At 40.1% G+C, this 15,101-nt stretch overlaps 1 protein-coding gene across 3 annotated transcripts in view; it reads right to left on the reverse strand.

Annotated features, from left to right (window-relative positions):
• Positions 1-15,101, reverse strand: part of PTPRN2 (protein tyrosine phosphatase receptor type N2) — a 661,189-nt gene that overhangs the window by 224,770 nt on the left and 421,318 nt on the right. The window lies entirely within an intron of this gene.

The following is a 15,101-nucleotide window of genomic DNA, read 5'->3' on the forward strand; positions in this document are numbered from 1 at the left end:
TGCATAGGCCAGTGGATCTCAAAGAGTGGCCCTGGAAGGCAAGTTACCCACTAGGCCATCAAGATTCAGCCTGGCCCAGAACAACATGGTCCAGCCTGATATGAGCTTTCATCTCCCCTCACTCTCAGTCTCACTTCATCCTTCCAGGGAAATTCTTACAACAACAGGATCCCTTGCAGCCCTATTTCAAGAAATCACCTCAACCTAGTCCTGGGGACACAGAGTGTAGGACAGGCCTAATAATGGCCTCATATGGCCTCAGAAGTGTACAAGGGCTGGAAGACCTGCTGGGCTTTTATTATCCAACTGCTCAAGCTCAGTGTGCTCACACGCTCCATGAACACAGCCTCAGTGCTCAGACAGTCAAGGATAGCCACAAATGGTTGAAGATTGGGAATCCCTAGGTCAGGCTTATCAGACCAATATGGAGTTCAATGAACATTATTTATACCATTCACATCTTCAGCCAACACTACAGATGGTGATATCCCAAATTTACCTAGTTATTTATCTGACAGAATCATCTTGACACCTCGGATCTAGTGGAGATCCAACCTATTCAATCTAAGCTTTTAAACTGAATCCCATTTAACTATGCAGCCCCAGCCTTTGGCTATCCCTGTAATCAGTGATGGGAAATAGGAGGCAATTCCAATCATAGCTGGACTCCGCTGATTATAGAGCTCCGTTGACTACACTCCTATCATAGATGAATCAGTGAAGTGTCTGTACAAATAAGTTAGGGGTGGATAACATTAGCTACTAATAGACTTTTATAACCAGTGGGCTCACATCTCACCGGAGCAGGTAAGGGTGCAGGGAAGTCTTGGAAACTGTGAGCCAGCCTTTCAAGGCTCTGGAAAAAGCCAGAGCCAGTCTTATGAAACTGCCTGCTCCTCCAGTGTCCCATGAAACAGAGCCAGTGTACAGTTTCTGTAAATGAACAGGATTGCACCAAAGAAATAACTTGCATATATCATTCAATTTCTCAGGAAAATGACCCAGGAAACCTCTGAATATTTGCTAATCTGTTTGGTATTTAGCATGAGGAAATCCAGCCTGATGGTTCCCTGAACCTGCTCCATTGTGGTAATTAATAATGAAGATATTGGATTTTGGGCATGAAGCAAGGAAGAGACTTTGCTCTGAAAACTTTACAGCCTGAATGGGGTAGGTAGGAATACTGAATTCCTTCCCTGCAAATAAATCATTTTACAACAGTGGAATTCTGTGATTCCACCTCTCCTGAGCCAGAAAAGCCACAGCCAATACAGTTTTTCAAAGTCTGCTCTCCTGACTTGTGGTCTCATGACAGGTTAGAAAGACCATGTTTTAAAGGGCAAGTGCCAATACAATGCATTGTTGTGCCACCATATATAATCAAGGTGGCTGCCTTCTTCCACTTCTTGGGGGTTATGTGCATTCCTAATCAGAGACAGAATTTGGCTGAGCAAATTTGGGATCCCCAGAATGAAGCAGAAATCTCAGCAGAAATTTAATTGCTTGAAATGTATCAAGTTACCATATTTTGTTTATTTCCCGAGATTCAATTACGAAAATTGCCAGTCTGTAACTCCAAATTGCATGACAACTGTTGAACTTACAGTCTCACAAGGATAATCACCCCAGAGCACAACAACACACACATCGCTCCACTACCATAAATTAATATAAGCTGCCAGCAATTGAAAAGGGCAGAATAAACTCCACACCTCCTTTATTCTCTGACTGGTATAATGAGGATGTCATTCCATTGTCTCCTGGGTGGGATCTTTTGCCACCTCAGCTGTTACAGGTTTTTTCTAGACACGTTGGGTACAAATACGGTTTCACTTCACAAAATGTCTGTGCCCTCACCATTCTGTTCATCCTTGTCAAATCAGGATTTCACACATTGTTTTCTGCACATTTCCTAATCTTAGCGAAAGTTTCATTTCCCTAGCCCATTGCCATCGGCTATTAGTCTGGCACAGAACTCAAGCTCAAAATGAAAAAAGGTAAACCAGAGAAAGGACAGCAGGCACAGCTACTATTGCTCTGCTCTCGTCACAGCTAACAAAACGTGCTTAATAGCACCATTGTGTTCTTGGTGAGCCAGAGAGACAACCAGGTGCACCTTGTCATGCCCTGTGGATATTACCTATTCCTGAAATACTCTGTATCCGCCCATTAGTGTTTCCAAAGTTCACGATGGCAATAGACAGAGGAACATTTCATTGCCCAACGTGTACAAAACAGCAATAACAACATGGTATTAGCCACTGTGGATATTACTGACCGACAAGGTCACAATCAACACCTGGATCTGCTCCAGGCTTCGACTGTTGAAACCAAAAGACCAAAGTCTTAAAATGACAATTCAAAATTTCACACATTACTAATCAATTGTTTTATATCCTCATAAGATCTTAGTTATCTGACAGACTTTTAGCATTTTTGCCTACTTGGTATCAGCAAAGTAAAGAAATTGAGCCTGTTTAGAAAAGAGAGGAAATTATTTTGCATGAAAAGACAAATATGTTTTAAAATGTAATGAAATCCTGTCAATTTGTTTTAAAGAAATTATTGGCAGAGTCTGGCTTCTATGGGTGAAAAACTCTCTTCTCTGGTTTAGAAAAGAATGATTTTCCTTTTAGCGTTCAAATTTGCAAGCCAATATACTTTGCATGTAATTTACATACCATACTGTATCACAAACACTTTGTCTCTTATTGTAAAATCCAAGATCAGCTCCTAGCATTTCATAGCTGGGATTATTAAAATATTTTCTTAAGTCAAGTCTGAAGATAAGCTTTCATCCCTATGCTCCTGGAACTGCATACTAATGGTCAGGAAAGGTGAGCATCTGGTTCAGGCACTGGATTGGGCTTTGAGTCTCCAGTCCCACATTTCTCACAGGCTTGTTTTCAGATTTGGACAATTTCACTTAATTTCTTTATAATTCATATCCTTATGTGTAAAATAAGAAAAATGTCAGTTTTTATTGCCTTTCTTTTATAATCTTGTCTTTTTGAGTGATTATCTGTAATCACTCAAAGGCACAGTTTTCCTTTCACTCTATGTGTGGGCAGGTACCCAGTGAGATCCCAGTCCTGTCTAGAAAGCATTACTGTAATGCCCCTGCTAATCAAAACTACTCAGCCTTTTTTCAGTTAAGTGATTTATGCAGAGAAATATCAATTTGCTAGAGAACGATTTTTTTCATAGATCCACAAAAGTTTTAGTGAAACTTTGAATGGGGAATTTTTTTCATTTCAAAGACATGATTGTTTGGTTAAAGATCAGGCGTCAGAAAGCTTTACGACCACCTACAGTAGTCAGAGCACTGCCATGGGAAAACAAAGTTCAAGCTTTCACCTGCTTGACTCAGAACAAGAATCTTGGTATGAATCAGGAGCTACACTATCACCTACCTGTCCCAGGTTCTCATAAAATATCTGGAATATTAAAATATCTACTTAAAATCAAAGAGTTCAGGAGGGTACTACCAGTGCAGCTGATGAGGTTTAGCACACACAGAAGAGCAGTGCAGAAAATCAGGGTCTTCCTCTTTCTGCGTGAGGACCTACGCTTCCACTCTGTTCTGGGTCTCTGTTATTGTGCTTCTATCACGAAAAATCAGGGCTTGATTTCATCCAAATGGGAAACCAGAAGTGCTCCACAATTTCAAAAAGCTCTGCAGGACACGGAACCGCATCCTGCTGAGCATTGCTAGGTGCACACATGGTACTTTTGCAGGGAAAATCGGAGCACACATCCTGAAGCTGGCTGCGATACTTCAATAGTGTGAAGCAGCAGCTCCCTGAAAGAGGAGATGACTGCAAATGGGACCCAAGACCACAGATGAAGGCCACGAAGCACCTGAAGTATCTTCCTCACCTGCATCAAGAACGCAAGGACATTACTTAATACAAAGTACCTTAAACAGCTAAAACAGGTTGCAGAGGTTAGTAGTGCGAGTACTCACACCGCATTGAATATATAGCTTACAAATACAACTGCATGGCTTATCTCCAGATGCTGCCTTGAGGTGTATTATGGCTTAATGCTTCTCTAATCAATAGATCGTCATCATCTCTCTACTTAAGACAAACTCAAATAATTTCAGTAACTGTAACTGATTTGATTTTTTCCCCAAATATGAATCTATCGTAGCCAAAGTTACTTGTTATATATGAAGAATTCCCAATGCTCTCCATGATGAAACAGTTATTATTTAGGCTAAAATTAATAGCAAAATGGTTAAGAAGGTGAAGTGAATAAAGAACTTGGATCGAGTAGTGTTGCCTAACCTCAGCACAGACTACTGCTGTTCTGCTGCGGAACACGATGAACTTCTCAGAGTCGATTTAGTGTCTTGGGAAAAGGCAAAGAGAAAAAAGGCAGCTCTGGTCTAAGCACCACTCTGGCCAAATGGGTAACAGTTAAGAAGGGCCATTAATACTCTCAGGTGTACATCTTGCTAGAGCAGGTAGCACTAGAAGAACGGGCAACTCTTTCTTTTAAGAACAAATAATGGGATTTCCCAGAAAATACATAACTACCTGGCATTATCTGGCACCTGCGTGCCAGACACCTGTACGCTGCTGAACACCCATCTGCTATATATGCTACATGCATTCCTGTTCCTTTTTTTTTTTTTTTTTAAGCTTGGCAAAGGAGTTGATTAGGAAGATAAAGTCTCTGAAAAACATTTTGGACAAAGATGCCAGCACAGATTGTACAGTAAAAGATATCAGGTCTGCCAATACATGCACACCACACTCTGCAGGCTGCTTATATTTGCCTCTCAATGATTTATTGCACAAATTACTGGAATTATGAAATAGGACAAGCCGTATCTCCATATTTCCATTTGGTATAGATTTGATAACGAAAGGATGAAACCTCCACAACAAGCAATATTTGTATTCTAGCTGTTCTCTTTTCTTGGTCAGTAAGAACATCCTTTCTTTCAGAGCAGCCTCTGCTTATCTTTCCTTTCTCTCCTGCTACAGACAATATAGCTGAATGTTATATTTGTCCAGTGCCCAATCTAAAAAAGGTACTTTTTTGTACCACAGTTTCTCCAGGAATTAAATAAACTCGTTGATGATATTTTGAGTTTCAAAATGACTGAGTCACCCATTGCTTGTGTGTGCACACAATCAGTAGTTAGATGAAACCGCCTACTGTCCAGTAGAGCTCAAAAGTCTGCTAGGTAGATCTCATAAAACACAACACTCTCCCACAAATGTATGTACTCATCTATCTATCTATCTATCTATCTATCTATCTATCTATCTATCTATATGAGGTTATTTGTAAGTTCAGTACTTTCATGATATATATCATTAAAAAAAGTCTTAAAACCCCCAAGAAGTACACGGATGGACAAGAGATTTTGTACAACTAGTGAGTTCAATAATAATAATACACAAAAAAAAAGTACGTCAAGGCAAACACTTCTTTTTGGATGCAATGTTAGAGGACCAGATTTTTGTACTGGTGTAGACAAAACCAGTATCAAGACTGTTTTAACAGATAAGTATATTAATTGAACATATTAGCTGATATAGAAAACATACTACTCTCACTTTTTGGATAAACTATGAAACATTTAATTCATGTGATATATTTTTTATTGTAAAGAACCTATTTTGTTCTCCAGTTGGTAACTGCCTGGCTCTTCCATTCAGTGCACAGCACACAAAATAGAAGTTAGCTCTCCAGGTTGTGCATATGCACGCACAGATACGTAGATACACACACAAAACCCTAAAGCAACATACTGCACTTATCTTCTTCCCATTTTTAGATCATACATATTTCATTAAGCTTCATGCAGAGTGTCTTCTGATTTATGGTAATTGTCAACAAAAGCAAAAAATGCCGACAATTTTAACCCTGCAGTACTGAGGATTTAACTGGGATAAAATTAAAATGTTTAGGGGGGGGGAAAGCCACCACAACACCCTAAGCCCCTGGGAGCTTGACCCTTGAGATGTTGTCAATTTTTTATTTTATTTTATTGTGTTTGTTGTCTGTAGAAGCAGATGCCAGCAGCAACATCTGATGTACCGGACACCTCCAGTGTTATCCCAGCATGCTCATGGCCTGGAGGACTTGGAGTGAGACTAATTTCCATATCAAACCCAATTTAGATGAAACATCTTGGTTTAAAAAAAAAAAAAAAAAAAAAGCCAGTGCATCAATAGCCCCTTGATTAGATTTTCATCTCCTGAGCAGACAAATATGAATATTTATTACCATGAATGCAGATTTCCCTCTTTCCATTGCTCTGATCTTGAATATTACCCACTGCTAATTTTTATGAAAATTTGGGCAACATAATGTTTTCACATAAACTGACAGTTCTTGAGATAATCCCGTTATTGTTTGGTGGGAAATGACAGTTTCCGCTTATTCATGTGTTAACGAGGGATTAAATATTGTTTTTCATCACCATAATCTAAGATGGACTGGAAATTAAAATTCGAACATTGTGCATTAGCAGAGCTTTGAGGACCAGAATTTGTTTGCATTCACTTAGTAAAGATCTGTAAATTAACAGTTTAACAATCAAGTGAAATCCGTATCATAAAACCAGCACTGACATTTGTAAAAGGAAGTCATTATTCTACCCGCTGAAGGTAAAGAGCCAGAGAGATAAATAGTTCGCAAAATGAAATCCCTTTGCAAGAGCAAAGTGCACGGTGAACCGTTGTCAGCGCAATGGTCCTTGGGCATTAATGGACCAGGCCATTTTCCCGTGGCAGAGAATCATCTCCCTTTTCTCTGTCACAGGTTCTGATACTCAAACACTTGATATGCTCGGATCACATTGAAAAACCGCTCCAAGACAGATCTATCCGTAGCGCTAAAAGCAGTCATACTGACCCAACGGGCTGTTTTCATGCGTGCCAAAGTGCTGTGCTCACGCCCTATCCAGGTCTTGGCACGCAGTACATAGACACATATAATTCTTCACTGAAATGGGTATTTTGCTGGAGCTGCAATATACAGCTATAAAGGATCAGTTATCTCCTCGATGCTTGTGCCTAATGCCCAGCAATGCAAATCAGAGATACCTACATGTACCAAAGTGAAAATGGAGACCTATCAGTGACATTTTACAGTGCGTGAGCCGTTACATTGCTCTTTCTACCTAACTTTTGAACTACAAATTCAGTTAAGTAGGTTTGCAATTCTATTAAAAAACCCCAACTTTTCCCTTTGATACCAGTCAAAGTGCAAACAAAAACTAGAACTAATCTTACTCAAAGCAACTCAAACATCTGCCTAACTAAATCTTTAAACTATCTCATCAGGATAAATCTTGCTGATTCATGGAAAAAAGAAATAAAATGCTTAAATTTAGGACCTCATTAAAAATATTCTGACTAAAATATGATTTTATAAGCAGAGCACATAAAGCCTTGCATTCTGGAGGATGCTGAAGCGATGGACGTGCAGCAGCGCTACAGCGATGTCACCTCTAAGGATGTAAACTTAGTGATGTACAGATGCGAAACTACTCTGGCCAGGATGAATGAAAATGTGCTACCAAACCTTCAGCCTTCCCAGAAAGCGGACCGGATCTTAAGGTTTGCAGCCTAGTACTAAAACCCCTACGATAAATGGCACATCTATCTTGTAACTAGGTAGAAAAAAAAAGTCGCTACCCTAGATCAAGCTTTTATTCTAAGGCAAATAGAACACTTGCCTTCCCACCTGTGCTCCAAAGCAGACCAAGATGAAGCTGCCTGGTATGGATGGTCGCTGGCCTGGATCTTGTTTAGACTTAGAAGCAAAACAGCCCAGAAGGGTACCAGTTGGTGCAGGACACCACGTGAGTGGCCATGCCAACATTTTAACAGTGCAGACGAACGTGGGACCGTGAGAGGCTCTGTGCCCTGTTCTTGTTTTATTTTACTAACGCTGACATTACTATAAGGCCCCCGATGCCGGGGATTCATAAAGGTTGGATGTCTCACAGCTTGGATCTTAGACCAAGAGACTTACTCTCCTTTGCTTACAGAACAGGAGCAGAGGTCCTGGTGAGTGGCTTTCCATGTTGACCTGGAGGGGAACATTTGCTGCCCAGGGACTGCTAGAGAGAGGGCTGAGGGACTGGGATCTGCCACCTCTTCCTCTCCTCAAATAGTTAAATCTGTGTTTGAAATTGCTTGAAATCCACGTGTTCCTGCCAGGGTCAAGCTCTTGCCTCTGGAGGTGGAAGAATCTCCCTTCTCACAATTTCTGACCAGCTCTATCACTCAAACTTCAGGCAATTAAAGAGAATTTAATCTTAACCTACAGCTTCCCCAGCCAACCCATTACACCACTGAAGGTTTTGTTTTCCTTTGAGTCATAATGAACTGGCTGCTGGTAGAGGGAGGATCCTGAATTTCATGAATCAGTAAGATACCTAGCACAAACAATCACATTCTCCTACGTAAAGATCCTGCATATCTCCTTTATGAATATATAAAATGCAGGCTGCCAAATCACAGGGTAGATAATAACACTGATTTTTAAGCAGAATTACCCTGCAGTTTGCTTTATGTAGTCGGTGCTAGTATCTAAATCTCATTTCTCTACAGATCTATAACGGTCTGTAAGGGAAACTGCTTGAAAAACAATGGCATGACACGGCCTAAAACCAAAACAAATCCTTAAAACAAACATATGCTACTTTTTTAACGGAACAATGTTTAAAAAAGACAAAAAGGAACAACACTGGTAGGATGCGTAAGTTCCTGAAGCCACAAGGCAAACCGTATCTTGTTTCATTTTACATGATACTGAATAAAAATTGAATTGCTGTAGTTGCCATGGCAACTGCCACATCACTTGGCACTTCTGCTCCTTTAAATCACACAGTGCTACTGTAAAGGAATTCATGAACCAACATGACACTTGAATACTTGTGCTTTTTATACTGTTTCGGGAGGAAAACATAAATCAATATACACTGATAGTTGTCTGTGAAAATCAGGTTTGTTGTATTTTTCTTAACATTATAATCTCCTCATTTCCTTGTCGTGTTCTTTAAAAATTTGTAAAGAAGGTGGAGGGCGTTGTCACAATCAGAGCACAAGAAAAGAAATTACTGCTGACACCTGATTTCCAAACTGAAGCTGTGACCTGTCATTCAGATGTCAAAATACCTCTGCTATGCAATATTCAAATCAAATACAGGGGATAAACATTGGAACTTTGCCCCTCCAGAGCCAGAGACAGTGTGATATGTGACAGAAGACAGTCTCAGTAGCATCCAGGCATCTCTTTAACTCTAAACTTATCGGTAGCTTAAAAGGAAAGTCTAAGTATATACTTAAAACTCAGCATATTCTAAATGTTTGCAGAGTTGGGACCATGATTTATATTGTTTTACTATGTTCTGTGTATAACAGGCAGTCACAGAAGGTATATGACAAAATAATGTGGTAAAATAATATACATATTCATGCTGCATATTTTTTGTTTTTATTTTGCTGTTTATTAACACTCTGGATGCAATTTATATGAAAAGCAGCCCTCTAGTGGGCTATGTACCATAATGAATAGTTAATAAATAGCATTAACAGTATCTCTAAATATTAGCTAAAATGCATTTTGCAAAAACATACAAGATCTTAAATAAATGAGCCATAGAGTTCCATCGTTCTCTTTGGAGAAATTTAATGTTCTGTTTAGCTTTATTCCTTAAAGCTCTTGAAGCATTACTTCTAAATACTACTGTGTGACTAACTTCTGATTAGCATCACTTTACTATACATGTATACCCACAAAACTGTAAGAGTGAGATATTATTCACTGTCAGTAAAACCCCATGAAAGTAGGATATTACTAGTAGCGTTCTATGTAAAATATAATCTATGAATTGTTAAGCGTTACACAGCTTCAGAATCTGTGCATGGGAGATAAAGTAAATCTTCCCCGTTGTGCCTTCCCCAAGAATATTTCTAGGATTGCACTCCTTAAAGTTTTTCATTTAATGATTATTTTTCTTGTTTGTATATATAGCTTTAAAGTTACATGCCTTAAAGCAAGGCACCTGACGCGTGCCTTGTCCATAGCAATGTATTGCTCCAAAACACTCTCCTCCTGGCAGTCTCTGTTCAACTGCTAATCACCACAGCCGCAGCGATCGGCAAACGCCAACAGCAAGAGCCGTCTGCAGGATCTCCGATCCCAGCTCTCACTTAACCGGAAAAAATGAATGTGTTGATCTCCAAGCCATGGGTTTTGTAGGAAAAGATGTTGAAAGCAGAATCACGGAAAAAGCCCTCCCTCCCAGGGGTGTCCCCTGATCCAGGAATGCTTAACACTGTAATGCAGGCGTGTATTCCCTCATAGGCACCTGTGCTCGGCTTCAGCCTAATTACTTCTGGTAAGAGGAGGGTGGGTTTTAACAGAAGTTGAAAAACTTACCTGTGACTTGGGCTAAAACTTGGGTATTTATGCACGCGCAGCTGCTGCTCCCACACCACGGCCAGTATCAGAGCTACCGATACTGATCTAAGTACAAGATCTAAGTGATCTTGGGTAGAGCATCCCTTCCTATCCCAGTGTACCAGGTACTGGGATATGGAGCTTTTGCTGGTTGCCAAGATGTCACTGTAAGAAAGGGAGCTGGTGCAGATCCCAGGCTAATTTGGCCTGTACAAGCCAAAAGCCAACCCTTAGCAATCTGCCTAGCAGTCAGAGACGATCAGAAAAAAGCCGACACCTTATTCTTCAGGAATTGCAAATGATTTGTTAAGTTCTGCGCTCACTCCAATTCTTTATGGATTTCCAATATCATTCTCGGTAAAATCTAGGTACACAGACATTAATGACAAAATTTGTCAACATTAAGGAAGATGAGTTTGAAATCTGACTCCTGCCTCCAAGAGGTTTGCACATCACTGGAAAGTCTGTCTTAACATGTCCTCTGGCTTCACTAGAATTTTGAAATGCAGATTTCTTTATTGTAGTAATATCATTTTATGCAACATGAACATAATTCTACATCTATAAAAATATCTATAAATGAGAATATCCTGAAACGTGTCAAAATATCACTGCTCTATTTCAGAATATCTAGAGATACAGCAAAGTGTTCATTTTGCATATATTTTGGGTTATTTCCATTTGGTTTAGAAAATTATTCTAACTCTTATGTCTGCTATATGAGAACCATGATTCAAAGCCTACAAACAAAGTTAAAATTCCAGTGATGAGTGTATTTTGTGCAGCCCTACTGGGAAATTGAAAGAGTTCATTTAAAATAATGTATTCCCGAGTGGGTGCTGTTTTACCAGTTCAAGACGGTAACAGTGCCATTGGCCTCGGTTTGTTTCAGGCCTTGACTCAGTTAATTTGTCATTCAAACCAAAACCTCTTAGCCTCCAAAACCTGATTTGAATCTTTACACTTCCTTGAGCCACTGGAAAGCCTGACCCTTTATTCTGAAATTGTTGTTGAAAACATATTTCAGCCAAAAGCTGGATAAACCGTTATTTTTCCATGCCACAGTAACTGCATTGAACCATTATTTGAAATTTTCTTAAACTGGAGCTGGACTTGAACCACGCTCAGCGTGGAATTGAACTGAAAAATATTGCATTTTTATAACAATTCAAAAGCGCTTACGTGAAGAGAAAGAAGTGGTTGAGTTCCTAAAGGACATGGCAGGAATTCCAGGTTACTCAGTGACCTCTGCATGGCCTGTGGTTCGTGGTGCCTGCTGAGCTCCCTTGGGCTGGAGAGCAGCTCCTGGCTACAAGTCCAGTTGGACAAACGTTTGCGTGGGACTGGGACCCCCAACTCCGCTGGACCCTGAAGTCAGCAGGAGTTGGGGGGGCCGTGCTGCCGCTAAGGAGGCTTTCCCTCTGTGTGAGACCAAATGCTGTACCCAAGATCTCGCAGGGGTGCTCAGACATGCAGAGCAAAAAATTCATCTCTCATTTCTGCAAAAAGCAATGGTCCACATCAAGTTGGGAGGTAGGAGAATGGAGTTACGGGTCCTGCTTAAATGTTGTTTAGCTCGTCAGGTTTTTTACCAGTGCTCTGCCTCTTATGGTATTATGGAAATACACACATAGATAACACAACACTTACTTACATTCATACCCTCTCATACACTCAACTATAGGAGGTTCTTGAACTTCTGAAGATGACCTAGGACTTCAGAGATTTATTTCATGTGTGGGAGATCAAAAGAAAATACCTCAAAGACTACAGGAGCTTCATTGTATATGAATAACCAAGAAGATGTGAAAAGCTCATGATGACTTTGTGTGGCACAAACATTATGCACGACAATGACTCAAAAAAATCTCAGAGGGCTACCATATAGGAGTTTTAGAGCTGTTATAGGTGCTGGAAAACTCCAAATAGAAAATAAACACCTTTGTAAATATAATTCCAGAGGCAGTCAGTACTACAGCAATGCACACGTCCTCAGGATTTCAGTGTCGCACTGGTTTGCTCTGCAGCAGAGTTATTCCTGGCTTCCTGGTATAATAGCCTTCTTACAACAGGATAGGTGCCAAAATAATTAGCACTTTAAGAGTGATACGCAGCACATCAAACTCCAATCCAGGTTTCTGGACCCCTGGACCATTGAATATTCTGCCGGTACATGTCAGATGAGGTGGACGTGTTGTGGAAGTACCAGTAAGGGTCTGTGGTTCCACAGTGACCTGATCTGCTTACCCACAGTCCAGACAACTCTTTGCATTGTATCATACAAACCTTCCCATGAAACATATAGAACTTTTAAGTCAACATCCTGAGACATTAGCAGCTTCTGACGTGGCAGTTTAGGAACTCATTTTTAATCCTGCTAAAGCAGAGCCTCCCCTGTGCTGACACAATGCAGCTAACCTCAGCTCTATCCCAAAAACTCACTGAAGCTGTGGAAATCTTTTACATGACATAAAGATGATGAACTGTATTGTAGCTGTGCTAGACTCCAGACCCGTGTTGTTAATGACTACATAGCACATGTTTATGCAGTGACATAAAAGCAATTCATCAGCCCTCCCCAGACTTGACTGAACGGCTCAGTAAGCTTGGTGTGAATTTTATAATCTGTTGTTGCTTTTGAAATGCTTTTCTTGAGACAGAGAGAGAAAGCGAGAGATTGAGGAGCTCTGAGAAGCATTTCTCTTCTCCACAGAGAAAGAGACGGTTTCCTTCTACTGCACCCAAGGCCTGGGCAGTCATTGGTGTCTACACATTTCTTACTGAGGCACAAATCCTGTTGTCATACATCAACACCTAAACCAGATTCCACTGTCCAGAGCCACACATGAATTATTGCTGAGCTTAGAACCGCTCCTGCTTTGTTTATACAGCTGCTCCATTTGCCACTAGTATCTCAGCTACGTTTCTCTTGAGCCTTTTCAGATATGAAACTTGCCATGCAAAATCAATCCTTTTTATTTTACAGTCCTGCAAGTGGAGATTATATATCCATTAACTTTGACACGAATCTGACCTACTGTCCAAACAAAAAGGCCATCCCTCATTCTGAAACTAAAGAGTTTTTTCTAAGTACTTGTGATTTGAGCGTCTCGACTTTGATTTACAGTTACCATTACATATAATTCCATTCCCACAGTGTGAAGAAAAAGAAATCCTTATTCAACAAAAGGCTTCCTTCATCATGTCAAAATATGTACTTTCTACTATTTTAACACTGTTAAACACCAAGGTGAATCAAAAACAAACTGCAAAACTGGATTAACACAGATTTAACCTGAAATAGCCTGAATCTGATACCCTATCAACAGAAACAGCCTGGTTACAGAACTCCATTATTTTGCATGTAGGTGAGACTGCAGAAATGTATTCATTATGTACACAATCATGTCTGATAAGACTTAGAAAGGGAATGTACACAGCTGGAAGAATTCACATCCAACAAAATATATACGCAGCTGAATAAATGTTCTTCCATCACCTTAATGTTACAAACCACTTGGCTCTTTCGCTGCTGATCACCATATCTCAGAAGTAACCTGGAATGTATTTAGGCCAAAATGCCTGCTTCCCTTCAGTTGATTAATTTTCACTTTTTGCTTTCTAAAAATATATATTTGGCAGAGTGTAAAGCACAACTTTCTGTCAAAGTCTTTATTAATCCAAATAGTACCACCAGTTTTTTTTAAAAGCGACGATAGCCTAAATATATGGGAGGTGAGCTCTGCAGTGACTTTTACTAACCCAAGCACAAGAACCAGACTGGGCAGATCTCTAGCCTAAGAACTTGTCCATTTTTTTCCAGTTCAATTAGCTGGTCTTAAAAAAGCTAGTAAGTCCTTGATGCTGTATCTCCAGTACGTCCTTAGACTGCCATGGTTACAACAACCCTATTACTGCAATGTGATTTAAATGATGCATTTAACAGGTGACAACTTCTTGCATTTCGAATATCCAAAAGTGCTTTCTTTCTCCACTGATCACATATAAGATGACAAGTCCTTCAACAGTAAGCATTTGAAGTGAAGTGGGCTTTCATTTTCCAGCTGACTTTGAAGCCAACTGCACACCATTCCATGACTGGAATCGGACAAAATACATGGAAGTATTTCACTAGCATGAGGAGTCCTGCTGGGTAAAATTTTACTGAGTGTGCCTTCCATAGTCTGTGCCGCAGTCCTGGTTCTCCTGTTATTTAGCAGAAACCAGGGCCTGCAGATAGCACAAACACAAGCTTCACTCTGGCTTGAAGTCAGGAGACGGCCTGAGGTGCACAGCCATGCTCCAGGATACACTTCCCAGGTCTTGAGGCGATACCCCCTTGAGAACCTCAACTAGTTAAATTGGCTCCAGCTAAGGAGAGGTGCTGGCTTCCATTATCTGACGATTTCACCTGTGTTTGTTTCCAAATTCTAATTCTTACAGCTTTGGCCCTGAGCGTCTCAACAGGTCTCAGTGTTGGTACCTCTTCAGGACCAAGTCCTTTAACAGTGTGAAAAAAGTTACACAAAGAACCTCATAAATCCTGGCAAGTTAAGTTCTTAGGCATGAACTGATAACAATTAGAAATACAAAAAATGAAAATCAGTAAAAACAAGAAAAAAAAAGCAAATTCCTTCAGTATATTACAAGTTAGTAATTAA

The sequence above is a fragment of the Larus michahellis genome, chromosome 2 (assembly GCF_964199755.1).
Source record: "Larus michahellis chromosome 2, bLarMic1.1, whole genome shotgun sequence".
Taxonomy (NCBI): Eukaryota; Metazoa; Chordata; class Aves; order Charadriiformes; family Laridae; genus Larus; species Larus michahellis.